A 15,402-nucleotide genomic window follows, 5' to 3' on the forward strand; every position below is an offset into this window, starting at 1 on the left:
ATCTAGGAAACAAGGAGGTCCCTAAGAGAGACATACATGTACCCCAAAGAAAGGGGAAACGGACAAATTGTCTTGAGTAAATTGGGAGCAGAGGGGGAGGGGCATGGAGGTAGGAGAAAGAAGAGGGGAGAGGGTGTGGTGGAAGGAGAACACGAGGGATCAGGAAGGTCAAGTTGGGGGAAGAACAGAGGAGAGCAAGGAAAGAGATACCTTAATAGACGAAGCCAACCTGGCACTAGAGAAATCTAAGCAACAGTGGCGAGTCTACCTTAAATGCCCTTCCCCTATAATGAGATTGGTGATTACCTTAAATACCATCATAGAGCCTTCATCTAGTAGCTGATGGAAGCAGAAGCAGAAATTCACAGCTAAACACTGAGCAGAACTCCTGGAATCCAGTTCTAGAGAGGGAGAAATGATGAGCACAGTTCAAGACCATCCTGCGAAAGCCACCAGAAACAATTGAAGTGAGGACACACATCTGGGGAGCCAACACAAGACAGAACCAGGCCCCCTTAATGTGGATGTCAGTTGGGGGCCTTAGACAGTCTATGGTGCCTCTGGCAGTGGAACCAGTATTTATGCCTGTACATGAATGGGCTTTGGGAGCCCATTCCCTATAAAGGGATACTCTCTCAACCTAGATACACAGGAGAGGGTCTAGGTCCTGCCCCACATGATGTGACAGATTTTGATGATCCCTCATGGTAGGTCTTACCCTCCCTGAGAAGTTGATGGGGTTGGGATGGGGGAATGATGTGGTGAATGAGAGGAAGGGAGGGAGAGGGAACTGGGATTTGCTTGTAAAATATGATAGTTTTTAATTTAAATAAAAATTAATTTATAAAGACATGGACATCTATTCTCACTTCTGATTGGCATTGCACAAAAGGTTCTAGCTAAAGAAATTGGTGAAATAACACAAAAGTTAGCACACAAATTTTTAATGATGATTTCAAATTCTGTATCTTCAGAAAAAAAAGCAACTATCTAGAAAGTCTAGTGACGTTTATATAGAATAAGTGATACATGAGCTTGCCAAAGTTGAAGAACATAAGATAGATTGCAGACATAGGTATATAATTGCTTATACTAAAGTTTTCTAACCAATAAATATCCACATTAAATTAAAAAAGAGCATTTACATTGGTACAAAAGCAACAAAATGAAAAATAAGATAGATTTTTCTCTACACGGAGCTAGAACACAGTCACGAATGGTAAATGTTCACCACTGCTTCAAACAGCATATACTTTGCTAAAACTGTAACTATAAACCAAAGTTCTACAGAACTCTAGAGGAAAAAAATATGAGTTTCAATATTTAGTGAGGAAAAGAGGTTTTAGATATATTATCAGAAACAAAAATCATGACAGTATAATAATTTATCTGTTTAACTTCATTGAAATTAGAAATATGTGTTTTTCTGATAACATCATTGATAGAATGTAGATCCCTCCTATGGAAAAATGTATGCAAGCTATGTAAGACCAATAAATTGTAGCTACAAATATAAGCAAACCTCAATATTGACAAATAAGAAAATAAACCACCCAACTAAATATATCATGAGCAAATCATTTGAAATGACATAGTTTACAAAAGATATCTGTAATTCACTAATAAAACCATGAATATATGCCCTTATTATTGATCATTAGATGCACTGAAACTCACAAGTAGTGGTACACGGAGCATGGAGTAAACCACATGTTCAGACATTGAAGCAATGGAGAATTCAAAATAGAGCATCTAGTTTTGAGTATAATTTCAGGTTCTTGAGACAGTGAACATATGTCTATATATGACATAGTCTCGTTATTCTTAAATTTGCCCTTGGGTAGCAAAAATATACATTTATATAAAATATGAATGTTTCTTTTTATATTGATTATAATTTCAAAACTGTAATTTTAATAGCTTAATTTTTTTCGAGACAGGATTTATCTCTGTGGTTTTGGAGCCTGTTCTGAAACATGCTCTGTAGACCAGGCTCACCTAGAGCTCACAGAGATCCACCTGTCTCTGCTTCCAGAGTACTGGAATTGAAGATGTGTGCCACCACCAACTGGTATAATTTTCATTTCTAAAACCCAGATTTTTAAAATGCCCTTTAGTCATTGGATGGACAAAGATACTATGATGCATATGAGCCTTGGAATAATATTCAGTAAAAACACTAACTAGAAAATTACCAATTGTTTGAATACACAACTAATGGCTTGAGGGGGGAAGTCATATATATATATATATATATATATATATATGTATATATATATATGTGTGTGTGTGTATGCATATATATATATGTTTGTCATATTAGTTAATAAATAAAGCACTGTTGTCCAATAGGAAAGCAAGATAGGTGGGTCTAGGAGTTAAGGAGAATTCTAGAAATGTAGCCAAGTATAGAGACTCATCGCCATGTGATCCTAGGAGGAGAGGATGCAAATAAAGCATTCTTGGCAAGATAAGACCCTATAAAAATATATATTAGTAATTATGGGTTAATAATTAGCCAGAGCTAGCCATAAGAAACCATAGCAAACACAAATAGACAACAGCTTCATAATTAATATAGACAGCAGTGGGACCCAAGCAGCTGGTGGGAAAAAGAACATGTTACAATTGCTCTCAAATTCACCTTTACTAAATGATAGAAGTGAGACCCTATAGTTCTCATACTGTTTCTTCCAACTGTATCACATGTCAAAGGGAAAAACAGTATCAATAGTGAATGGGTGACTGCCAAAAATTAGGGACTAAGAATAACACTTGAGCACAAAAGAATTTCAGTACATAAAGTGTCATGTTGTGATGTTAAAATACATTGTCTATGTAAATTTAATTAATGATTTTTTCCATTTTCTTAATTGGGTTTTAATTATTAATTGGTTTTTAAATATGTTAATACAAAATTTAAATTTAGAAGCCAGATATACCACTACACACATCAAGCAACAATTAAATTTGAAATAACTTAGCATAATAAGTACTGACAAGGACACAGATGGGGGTCAAGAGAACTATGCTGACTTTGGTAAGAAAGAAAAGAAAAATGGTGCATACTATATGACTATACTTACACAAATCCTGGGAAACCCAAAATAAGGCACAGTTGTTTCAAGTACAGTTCTTGTCTTTGGTATAATTTGGTGGTACAAGATGAATTTATATCAAGGCCTTAGAATATCACCTTGGTATTTCTGTGACTTCATTGCACTTATTATGTTTATATTTAATGTAAAGATAGTCATGCACCAAAAAACATCTTGTTTAATGAGGGGCCCTATACAGAATGTTGATCATATAGAATTATATTGCCTGATGACATTGAAGATGTCTTTGTTTGTGTAAGACATTCTATCATGTTCACACAGTCAAAAATGCCTTTCAATCTATTTCTTAGAACGTATCTCTATCTTTAGGTGATGAATAAGCCTTTATTAATGTATGATGTATAGAGAACTTATAAATAAATGGAGGAAAGTTAGTGGAGACTATACCATAAGAATGATAACAGCAAAATAGATATTGAAGTCTCACCAAATTCTGTTTCAAATAAGTTTCATATCCTGTAGAAAATTATACTTCAATAAAGTCAGTTCAAATTGATAGTCAAAATTAACCATTACACCTATTACCATTGTTTTGTGTGTTAATGGGTAAGTTGTCCAATCAAAAGACATAGATGACCAAAAAATGAGAACACTAGCTCTGAGGAATAAGAACCTCTTTAGCCTGGAAGGCACATTTAAGCTGAAAGGTAAGAGGTGGAAACTTATATACATGCATATGGCAGCCATCAGAGAAAAAATAAGATGTTTAATAAATGGATCACTTCAAGATAAGAGCACAGTAATTAAAAGAAAATGCATTCATTCAATATCAGAGTTTCTAAATTATAAACCTTATAATGAATAGGAAAGAATAAACAAGAAGAAATGAAATAACAGTCGGATAATTAAATACTGTTCTTGAATCAACAGGATAACAAATTAATAATGAATATATATATGCATATATATATTCCCTCACACATATGAACAATGAAAGGTTGCTTACAAAGTCACTCTAGTGCACTCTCCAGGATAGACCATATGCTGGGAAACAAACAATCATTAATAAGTTTAAGAACACTGAAACTATCCCAAGTACTGTTTCTGACCTAACTTTTATGAAACATCATAACAGGAGGAATTTTGGAAGACATGCAAATATGTGAAAATAAACAACATGGCAAATAAATAATTAAGTAAAATGAAGCAATAAATGAAGTGACCACAAAAAATTTCAAGAGGAACATTTAAAAATTTTAAACAATAATGTGAGCAAAAAAAAAGTGAGTTGAAGCCAAAGAGGACACAAGACATACTATTTATCAATAAGAGTCTACACCAAATGACAGGAAATTTTACAATAGATGGCCTAGCATTATGTCCCAAGGAACTAGAATAAAGAAACAAAATGTAAATCAAAGAAAGCAAAGTTAGGAAATAATAAAAAGCAAAAGGAAAATAAAACAAATATAGGAAAAAATTAGGAGAAAACAATAAGTCTAAACTTCATTTTTTTAATTTAAGAAAAATCAACCAAAAAAATTCTAAGACTGAACAAGAGAAACAGTAAGTCTCAAGCTTATAAAATTATAGTGGAGAATGTAGGCATCATGCAGTCCCTCAGAAATGCAATGGTTCATAAAGCACTGTTTCAAATGAGTATAAGTCAACAAAGTAAGTAACACACACAGATTACTAGCAAACCATATGTCCTAAAGGTGTTGACTCCATAATAAACAGAAACCTTGAACCCACCAGTAGAAACAGATTGAAGCAACAATTTAAGGCACAGAGTCATAAAGGAAAAAAATATGAAAGCAAATGTATGTAATATCATTTGCTATGAGATTTGGATAAGTCATTTTCATAGAGTGAGATTTCGGCTCCCTCCATAAATGCTCACAACTAAGGTTTTCTTCTCTCTAAGCCTTAGAAGGCTTTCTGTTTAATGCTTATCTGAGTTCAAGTTTTCAACAGACAAGGGATAATAACATGACAAGAGGGATGGGAACCACCACTGTGGTGCCATATGAAACTATCTGCATTTCATAAGAAGGATGATGGCAACTACAATTTCAAAGTAGGATGGTACACTGTCGCACCTGCTGTGCGGCCTGCATCCGAGAATGTAGCGAGGTGGTCAGGATAGATGACACAGAGACCGGTCGGTTGCTTTAAGAAAACTTTATGCTTCCCAAGTCAGCTTAGGAGGAGACCCCAGTCCGCTTAGGAGAGCTCTCAGGAGAAGTCTCTCCAAGAAAAAATGCTTCCCTTTTTTAAGGACTTCTGCTCCATCTACATACAATTCTTTCCAGACTTCTCACCCTCCTGGCTGGTGGTTTAATCTCCGGCCCCAGAATCGGGGAGACACCACAGGGGGGACAGGAAGAGGCATCTAGCCTTAGGGGGTGTGAAAGGCATGGTATTTCAGTGAGCAAGCCCTTATCTGAGCCCTATCAAGAGCTTTAGCACTGAATTGTTTTCAGTAAACATTACACAGCTGCCTGCTCCCAGGCCAAAGGGGAAGTGGGTTTCTGCTCAAGGTCTGGTGTCCCCACAGTACACTAGAAACATGATGTTCAAAGGGACAAGGTGTGGGCTTGATGAAGAGACACCAAATGTATTTAAATGGATGCACAAGAAAAGATGGTCCCAGATCCAATTAAATGTTAAGTACTGGGGCCAGGCATGGTGGCACACTCAGGAGGCACCGTCAGATGGATCTGTGTGAGTTCAAGACTAGCCTTGTCTACAAAGTGAGTTTCAGGACAGCCAGAGTTACACGCAGAGAAACTTTGTCTGGAAAAACAACAATAACAACAACAAAATGATAATCACTGTAAAAAAACATACTTTTTTGAATATGCAGTGACGTGGAAGAACCTTGATTGTATATTTTTAAGGAAATTAGTTACTCTAAAAGACCTATATACTCCTTGATTCCTATTGTGTGGCATGAGTTTATGATCACAGAAAAGGCAAAACTGGAGAAAGTGAAAATGTCACTGGCAGGGGTTTGAGCAATGTGCAGGGAGGCTTGTATGACTGTGAAATTGTCTTGAACTCTACCACGGAAGTATCATAAAAGCTTATCAAAGTCCATACCATGCTCCTACAACATAGGAGAGAACTCTTAGGCAAGCCATAAATATGAATGATAGTAACATGACAAAAATAGATTCATTGCTTATTGCAGTGGAAGATTCTATGTATGTGTGTCTAAAAAAATGCTCTTTCTTTCAGCTTTGCAGTAAACCTAACTCTTTAAATAATGTCTGTTTAAAAGGAAAAAATAATCCATGTAAAACAGTACCAATTTTTCTAACACTGCCCACTGTGTGAATAGAAAGTGCTGAATCTTCCCTGGGTCTCTGGTTTATATTTTCAAATGTGATGATAACCATTTAAAGATTTCTACTTATTGAGATTAGATTCATAAATAATAAAAATCCCCTGAGAACCAACAGTAATGGGACAATAATTGGCCTGAAATAGATAGGACATTTAATACAGTTCTTGTTTTTTGTTTCTTTCTTTCCATGTCATTTGAGTTTCTGGGTTATTTTTTTCCCAGCAACAGGAAGTAAATTATGGATTAGAGACTGAGAACTGCTTGTTTCTGAAGTTAGAGAGATCTGCTGGGAATTGCAACAACAAGCCTCGGTAAGACTTTCCATGTGTCAAACCTATATCATGAAAATGTTGGCTGTAAATTAGTACAATTTCTAGGACCTAAAAGACTACACCCATCTTGAGAAGACCCCATAAGACACCTGCTGGAAACCTCACCTCTCCATAGTCATGAAGGACTGACATTGAATTGAGACTAAGTAGAATGAAGAAATGGCGAATATTTGAAATCCCAGGTATTTATAAATCATAAGAAAATAATCAATCAAAAAAAAAGCCGGCGGGCGGTGGTGGCAGACGCCTTTTATCCCAGCACTCAGGAGGCAGAGGCAGACAGATCTCTGTGAGTTCGAGGCCAGGCTGGACCAACAGCCTCCAAAACAATCAGAGAAACCCTGTCTCGAAAAACCCCCCAAAAATAATCACATGATTTGCTCTTTAAAATAATTTAACAATTTTCCAACCATAATTTATAAGAAGAGTCTCCTGGTTTTAAGTCTTCATAAGCAAGTAACTTTACAAAGTCATCTGATCTCATCACAGAACCACTAATGTTAAATCTAGAACAATGTGGGGACCACTAATATTAAATCTAGAACAATATGGGAATCATTCATGATAAGTCTAGAACAATATGGGAATCACTAATGTTAATTCTAGAACAATGTGGGAACTACCAATATTGACTCTTGTACAATGTGGGAACCACTAACGTTAAATCTAGAACAGTGTGGGAACCACTGACGTTAAATCTAGAACAACGTGGGAACCAATAACATTAAATCTAGAACAATGTGGGAACCAATAACATTAAATCTAGAACAATGTGGGAACCACTCAGGATAAGTATAGAACAATACGGGAACCACTAGTGTTAAATCTGGAACAATGTGGCTGGTTTTACTTGTATGGAAATAAAATTCATATTGAAATCCATGGTCTTGGAAATCTGTCATCTGTCCTGACTCATTTAGGGGACATCTGGTGACTCTCCACCATCCTATGGTTCTTTGGTTGCTCTTAGAACTGCCCCAAGAAGAGGAGATAATTACAGCAGATTGTTCCAGGTTCATTATTGTGTATTAGTTACAGTGAACAACAAAAATTAGGACAAGTAACAGAATTGTGAAAGGAGGAGACTGTCTCTATTCCTTTTAGACATAGACCATCAAGTGAATGCACATTCAAGATTAAGGGATAAGATAGTTACACTCAGTAATTATGTTTTGCAGAAAACTCAAGTCCAAGTAGATCACAGACCTTAACATAAAACCAGATATAATGAACCTAATATAAGAGAAAGTGGGGACTAACCTTGAATGCACTGGCACAGGAGACCACTTTCTGAACAGAACACCATTAGCACAGACACAAGGAACAGCAATTAATAAATGGGACCTCATGAAACTGAAAACTTTGGTAAGGCAAAGAAGACCATCAATAGGATAAAAGGGCAGCCTACAATATGGGAGAGTATTTTCACAAACTCCTTATCCCACAGAGGCCTAATTTACAAACTATATAAAGAACTCAAAAACCAGACATCAGCAAATCAAATAATCCAATTTAAAAACGGGGTACAGACCTAAGTAGATTCCCAGCAATTTATGGAAGTAGATGCAGAGACTTTAGGAACCATAGGGTTTGAGGACAAGTTAACCCAAATGTAGTAGATGTTCAAACTACTTAGATCAACTTGGAACCAATGCTTAGAATTATTCTTCAGAAGGGATGAAAAGCACTTGGACAAATGTAAGCAAGAGAATGCATTATACGACTTAATCCCTTGGAGTCAGAAGCCAATACCAGACTAATGGGGGGGATAGCCTTTAAAATACATTAAGATGCATAATGAGTTTTCAGGAAGAAAAGAGAAGAACCTGCTCAGAATGTGCAGCAGAGTTTGCTTGCAGATGCTACTCTCAAAGGTGATGCAGAAACCATAGCAACCCTACAAGGCACCTGCCACTCAGCCATGCTAATTTCTCCTTCATTAAACTAAGTGGCAAGGAGATGAACAAAGAAAATTAACTCATTTAGTCTAGAGTATTTGACACGGATAACAGTCTACCAGTCTAAACTGTATTTTGTAGCAGCTATTACATGACTTATTTTATGTTTTCAAAAAATATTTTATTATATAAATATATATCATGTATTTGTGGGGGTCACCTTATGGGATAATCAGTTGATGTTTCTATTCATCTATGCATTATATACTGCCTGAAACAGCTATATAGCTCCTCAATTCTTTACCATTTATCCATAATATAACTTTAAAAATCCTCTTTTCTAGCTCTTTTGAAATGGACACTGAGCAGTTTTCATGTACAGTCAACTGACCATGAGTAGAGAGAGACTGGAGCTTCTTACGTCTATTTATCTGTAGTTAGTACACACTGGACTACCCTACCCACGCCCCTACATTTTTTCCTCAACTCTGTTGACCACTGTCGTTCTTCCAGCACTCACGAGATCAGCTCTTTCAGATCCCTTCATGCCAGTTGTCATGAGTACTCATCTTTGTGTCTGGACCATGGCAGGTAGCAGCAGGATATTCAGCTGCATCTATGTTGTCACAAATGACAGAAAACCACTTTTTCTGTGGATAAAGAATGTTGTCTTATTCATAGTGCCACATTTTCTTCATTGGTTCACAAATTAAAGGGATCCCTGCTTGTTTCATTTCTAAGTTATTGTGACTCCAACTGTAACAAACCTGGGAGTTTAGAGTTCTCTTTTTCCATACTGACCCTTGCTTTTGGTTTAGTGACCATTAGTGGAATCTTTGGATTGTATTGTGTTGGGTGGGTGTGTTTGTGTGTGGTGAGGTGTGGGGGTGTGTGGGGGTGTCCTAAGTACATTATTTTTGGTTATAGAGGATTACATGCACATGCAGAAAGTGATCACATAAGACACAAGTCTTAGATACCCTGGATTGGAGTTACAGATGTTCATAAGCTTCCTGATATGCATTCTGGGAGCCAAATTCAAGTGGGAGTACAAGCTCTTAACTGCTGATCCATCTCTTTAAAGAGTACCAATATTTAAAAATATTTTTGGAATATACATAATGTCTTACATAATGTTTGCATTATTTACATTCCCACAAGCAGCATGCATGTCTGCCCTTTGCTCCATAGCTTTAACCAATACTTATATTGTTTGTCTTTGTGATAATAAAAGTTATGCTTCCTGTGGAGATGTGACGTCTCCTGTGGGTTTGGTTTTCCTTTCCCTTGTGACAAGTGATATTTGAGTGTGCAAATTCGTCTGTTTGCTTGCATGTACTTGTTGGGTCATTGTAAATATTCCTTTAGGAAATTCCCTATTTTTTTAAATACCCATTATACTAGTGTCTGTCTTTTGCTTTTTATATTGGAATCCCTTTTATATATTAGGTGCTAATTCCTTGTCAGATGTACAAGGTTTTTCCACTTTTGTAGGTAGACAGTCCCAAATACCCCGCAGTTGTTCCCAAAATTACTGCACAGAGGCTTATGTAATTATAAATGCTTGGCTGGTAGCTCAGGCTTACTACTAACTAGCTCTTACACTTAAATTTACCCACGATTCTTATCTATGTTTAGCTATATGCCTTGGTAATTTTTCTAATTATGGTTTTCTCTTCTTGATTCCTCTGTATCTGGCTGGCAGCTCCTGACTCTGCCCTTTCTTTTCCCAGGATTCTCAGTTTCAGCACCCTCCCTGTACATTCTGACTGGCTACTGGCCAATCAGTGTTTGATTAAACCAATTCGAGGGATGAATCTTTACAGTGTACAAGAGGATTATTCCACAGCCCACATTTAAATTTTTATTTAATTATTTTAATTGAAAATAGATTCCTCTCTCATATGCGCCACCGACTATCCTCTCTCTGCTCTTACCAGCTGTTTTCCCTACCTCACCACCCCCCAGATCCACACCCACCCTTCTGTTTCCCTTCAAGAAATAGCAGGCCTACAAAAAGACAACACCAAACAGGATCAAATGCTACACAGTAAGACAAGGCGAAAGACATCATATCGAGCTTGGACAAGGTAACACAATAGGAAGAAAATTGTCAGAAGTACAGGCAAAAGAGTAAGAGACACACCAGTCCCCACTGTCAGGAATCATACAAAACATCAAGCTAACAGCCATGACATATACACAGAGCACCTAGTACAGATACTTTGTGGGCCTGATACATGCTGGTTCAGTCTCCGTGAGCCCGTGAACGCCCTGTTTAGTTGTCTCAATGGGCCACATTCTCCTGGTATTGGGCAACCTCTCTGACTTCTACAATCTTTCCCGTGCCCCTTTCCACAGGATTCCCCAAGCTCTGGAGAGAGAGAGACCTTATGGAGACCTCCAGTTTAGACTCTCTCTCTCTCTCTCTCTCTCTCTCTCTCTCTCTCTCTCTCTCTCTCTCTCTCTCTCTCTCTCTCTCTCTCTCTCTCTCTCTCTCTGTATAATGCCTGTCTGTGGGTCTCTGAGAACACTCCCATCTACTGCTGGGGAAGCCTTTCTGATGATGACTATTGTAAAAGCAAAATATCATAGGAATCACTTTATTGATTTCTTTCTTACTTCTTTTGCCAGTAGTACTTGGTTCTACCCTAGGTCTCTGGGCTATCCTGTCTCAGGATCCTGGCCACTCAGGCAGCATTAGGTCTGGGATCCCTCTTGTGCCATGGGCCTCAATATAAACCAGACATTGGTTGCCCACTCCCATAATTTCTGTGCCTCCAGTGCCTGAGCACATCTCACATGCTAGACAGATTGTAGGGTTGAGAGTTTTGTGCTGGATTTGTGTCCAGATTTCTCTTTCCATAGCCTGCAGAGTAGGTTTCCTTGCCAAAGAAACTAGAACATAGGGGTGAAGGCTCCATGTGAGTACCAGCTCTACCTCTCTGTATTCAATGAGCTGTGTGGGTGTTGTCCTCAGCAACGTAGCTCACTTTCAGTGTTTGGAAAGAAACCCTCTCTGTCCTAGCATCAGCCTGGGTTACTTAGGAATCTACTATGAATCCTCTCAGTCAACAACTCAACCAAATGCAACCTAGTCCAATCACAGGAAACCATGCCTAGCTGCAAAGAATGGCCAGTTCAGAATCTGTGCCCTCCATTACTAGGAGTCCTCACTAAGGTCACTCTCATAGAAATTCCAGGAAGTTTCTACTGCAATATGTTTCCACGATGCTTCCCTACCCAGTAGCCCCCAATTCCAGCTATCTCTAACCACATATTCTCTCTCTACTCCTCTGATTCCACTTGGTCACTCTTGCTCCTGTCCCCATCAGCCCCCAGTCTACCCAAAGCATTTATTTTCTTTCCCATGGAGACCCATTCATTACCACTAGAGCCCTCCTCTTTATCTAACCTCTCTGGGTCTGTGGACTGTAGCTTGGTTATAATTTGTTTAACAGCTAATAGCCACTCATAAATGAACACCTAACATATTTGTCCTTCTGTGTCTGGGTTAACTCACTCAGGGAGATTGTTTCCTAGTTTCAACAATTTACCTGCTATTCCCATAATGCCAATGTTTACAACAGCTGAGCAATACTCTATTGTATAAATGTACCACAATTTCTTTATACATTCTTGACTTAGGGGGCATCTAGGCTTTTTACATTTTGGGGCTATTGTGAATAAAGCTGCCATGAATATGGTTGAGCACGTTTCCTTCTGATAGGATGCAGTGTCCTTTGGCTATATGCCCAAGACTGGTATAGCTGGGTCTTGAGGTAGGTAGATTCCAAATTGTCTGTGGAACCACCATGTTCCACAGTGTCTAAACAAGTGTGCACTCCCACTAGCAATCGTGAGCTGTCACTTTTGCTATTGATCTTAGGTATTAGGTGTAAAGTGAAATGTCAAAATAGTTTTAATTTGCATTTCCCTGATGGCTAAGGATGTTGAACATTTCCTTAATAGGTTTCTCAGCCTATTGAGATTCCTCTGTCAGGAATTCTTTGTTTAGATCTGTACCCAATTTCTTAATTGGATTATTTGTTTTTTTGATACCTAGTTTCTTGAGGGTTTTTTTTACATATTAGCTATTATACTTCTATCATATATATATATATATATGTATATATATATATTTGGTAAAAATCTTTTCCAATATTATAGACTGCCTTTTGTTTCTACTGAAGGTATCCTTTACCTTACAGAAGCTTTTCTTTTTCCTAAGGTCCTATTTATTAATTGTTGTTCGTAGTGCCTGTGCTAATGTGTTCTGTCCAGGAAGTTGTCTCCTGTGCCAATGCTTTCAAGTTTATTTTCCACTTTCTCTCTGTCCTCACTCTGATGATTTTTTTCTGTGCTGAACAGATATTTTTGTCTTTCCCTTTTCCTTCTTGTGCTGTGATGAGTTTTATTGAGCTGAATTGTCTCGCATCAATGAAAGTTGTGTCAGGACCATAGTGTGGGATAAAGTATATTCATGATAATGGGGGCACTTAACAGTATTAGAAGAAATTATGCAATACTTTTTGCAATATTATAAATCTCCCAGATGTAATTTTCAACATAGACATTTATATATGTAGTATACAAAATTTTACTAGTTTTATGTTGTGCTGTGAATGTTTTAAACTTAGTATGAATGAATGTATAGTATAACATTTCTGATGTTGAAGAGAGCAATAAAATGACCTTTCTCTGTATGTTACTTACAGAAGTGGTGATCTATGTGAAATGAGCTGAGAACCATCTTTGATGAAATGGTAAATTGTCCCTTTAAGTTCCTTTGTGAATGTACCTAGTCTTTGTTCCATCTGTAATTCTAAGAACTGGAGCACAGAGCTAAACACAGTATGAATGTAAAATAGGTTTATTTTTACATCACTTCACTGCTTTCCCACACCATGCAGGTACTGTCCCTGCTGCTTAGTTTTTACATTTAAATTAACACTGCCTGCCTAAGACACATAAGAAAAAGTGTTTGTTTTCTTGAATTAGTTTTTTTTTTAAAAAACCTGGTTCCTTTAGTAAAATGTTATCAATGATATTACAAATCAATTCTTAGTCTTTAGGAGATGGAGTATATCTCAATTTTTATTGAAAACTTGTTTCTGTTTTCTTATGTAAAAAAAATCAAGAAAATTATCTCATCATGTGTGGCAGCTTGAAAGAAAATGGCCCCCAAATGGAGTGTCCTAATAGGAGATATGTCCTTGTTAGTGTAGATGTGCCTTGTTGGAGGAAGTGTGTCATGGTGGGAGTGGCCTTTGAGATCACCTGTGCTCAAGCTACACCCAGATAGACAAACCTCTTCCTGTTGCCTGCAAGGCAAGTTATAGGACATTCAGCTACCTCTCCAGCACCATGTAAGCATTTATGTTACCACATCCACCATGCTGATAATGGACTGAGCCTCTGAACTGAAAGCCACCAAAATTAAATATTTTCCTTTTTAAGAGTTACCTTGGTCATGGTATCTCTTTGCAGCATTAAAAACCCTAACTAAGACATCATGATTTTACAAATAAAGTTAAACGCCCTTAAGATATCTTATGTCTAATGTCTTGTATGATACTTTTGAAGAGAAGAATTTCAATTGCCTAATAGTTTCCTAAGGAAAAAAAAGTCCAACTTCAATCCTTTGAGGGAAATGTAAGTCAAACCCCAAAGAAGATATCGTCTTACCCCATTTGTAATGGTTATTACACAAAGCACAGATGGTGTGACGATGTGAAGATTAGGAAAATTTAGTACTCAGTTGATGGGGAATACATTTGTGATGTTTTTTTTAGAAGACTCTCTGTATTAGCAGTTGGGCCCATCATGTAATCAAAATCACTTTATTGGATGGAATGAAATTCTGTCAATTACAAATTCATTTTTGTTTGTCTAATTAGGCAAGGAAAATGTTCTTGCTCCTTCTGCCAGGTAGCAAAAATTGCTTTTCATTATTATTGTTATTGTTATTATTATCAGCAAGTCAAATACACAGAGATAAAATTATTTTTGCATGTGTAATGGTAGCCGGAGATGAATTCATATGAAACAAATTCATCCATGGCACGCTGCATGCTGCTGTTCTAAGGGTTCTATGATCCCAGTGTTACAACCAGAAGCTGAAACTCATCACTCTAACACAAATAAGAATGTTGCTTTATAAAAAGACCTGTATCAATGTCCTTGTCATGAAACAAGATAAGAGACATTCTGATGGGGGATGTTCTGCCATATATACGTTTCTTTTATTGATTGATTAATAAAACAATGTTTGGCCAGTAGAGTCAGGAAGATAGGTGGGGCCAGGAAATGAGGAGGATGCTGCAGAGAGAGGCAGAGAGGCACCGGGAGGAGACACCATGTAGCCAACAAAGGAGTAACAGGTCTGGGAATTCTCCAGTAAGCCAAGACCATGTAGAAATACATAGATTTATAGAAATGGGTTAATAATTAAGACAGAGCTGGGCAATAACAAGCCCTATCCATTGGCCAACAATTTTATAATTAATATAGCATCTGTGTGTTTGTTTGGAACAGAAGCAGCAGTAGAACCTGGCAGGACAAGAAATTCCAGCTACAGCATTCATTTTGGACTATTTCAAACTCTGTGTTATATGTTTCCTGAGAAGGCTTAGAAAGACCAATACTCAACTCAGAAGACCAGACCCTTCCCACACCCCACACTATCTCAGCTCATTGCCTGCCCTGCAGTAGGACCCTTCCCTCAACCACACAAATACTCAAAAAGAAAGTGAATTACA

Source organism: Mesocricetus auratus, unplaced genomic scaffold (genome assembly GCF_017639785.1).
Source record: "Mesocricetus auratus isolate SY011 unplaced genomic scaffold, BCM_Maur_2.0 Super-Scaffold_100041, whole genome shotgun sequence".
Taxonomy (NCBI): Eukaryota; Metazoa; Chordata; class Mammalia; order Rodentia; family Cricetidae; genus Mesocricetus; species Mesocricetus auratus.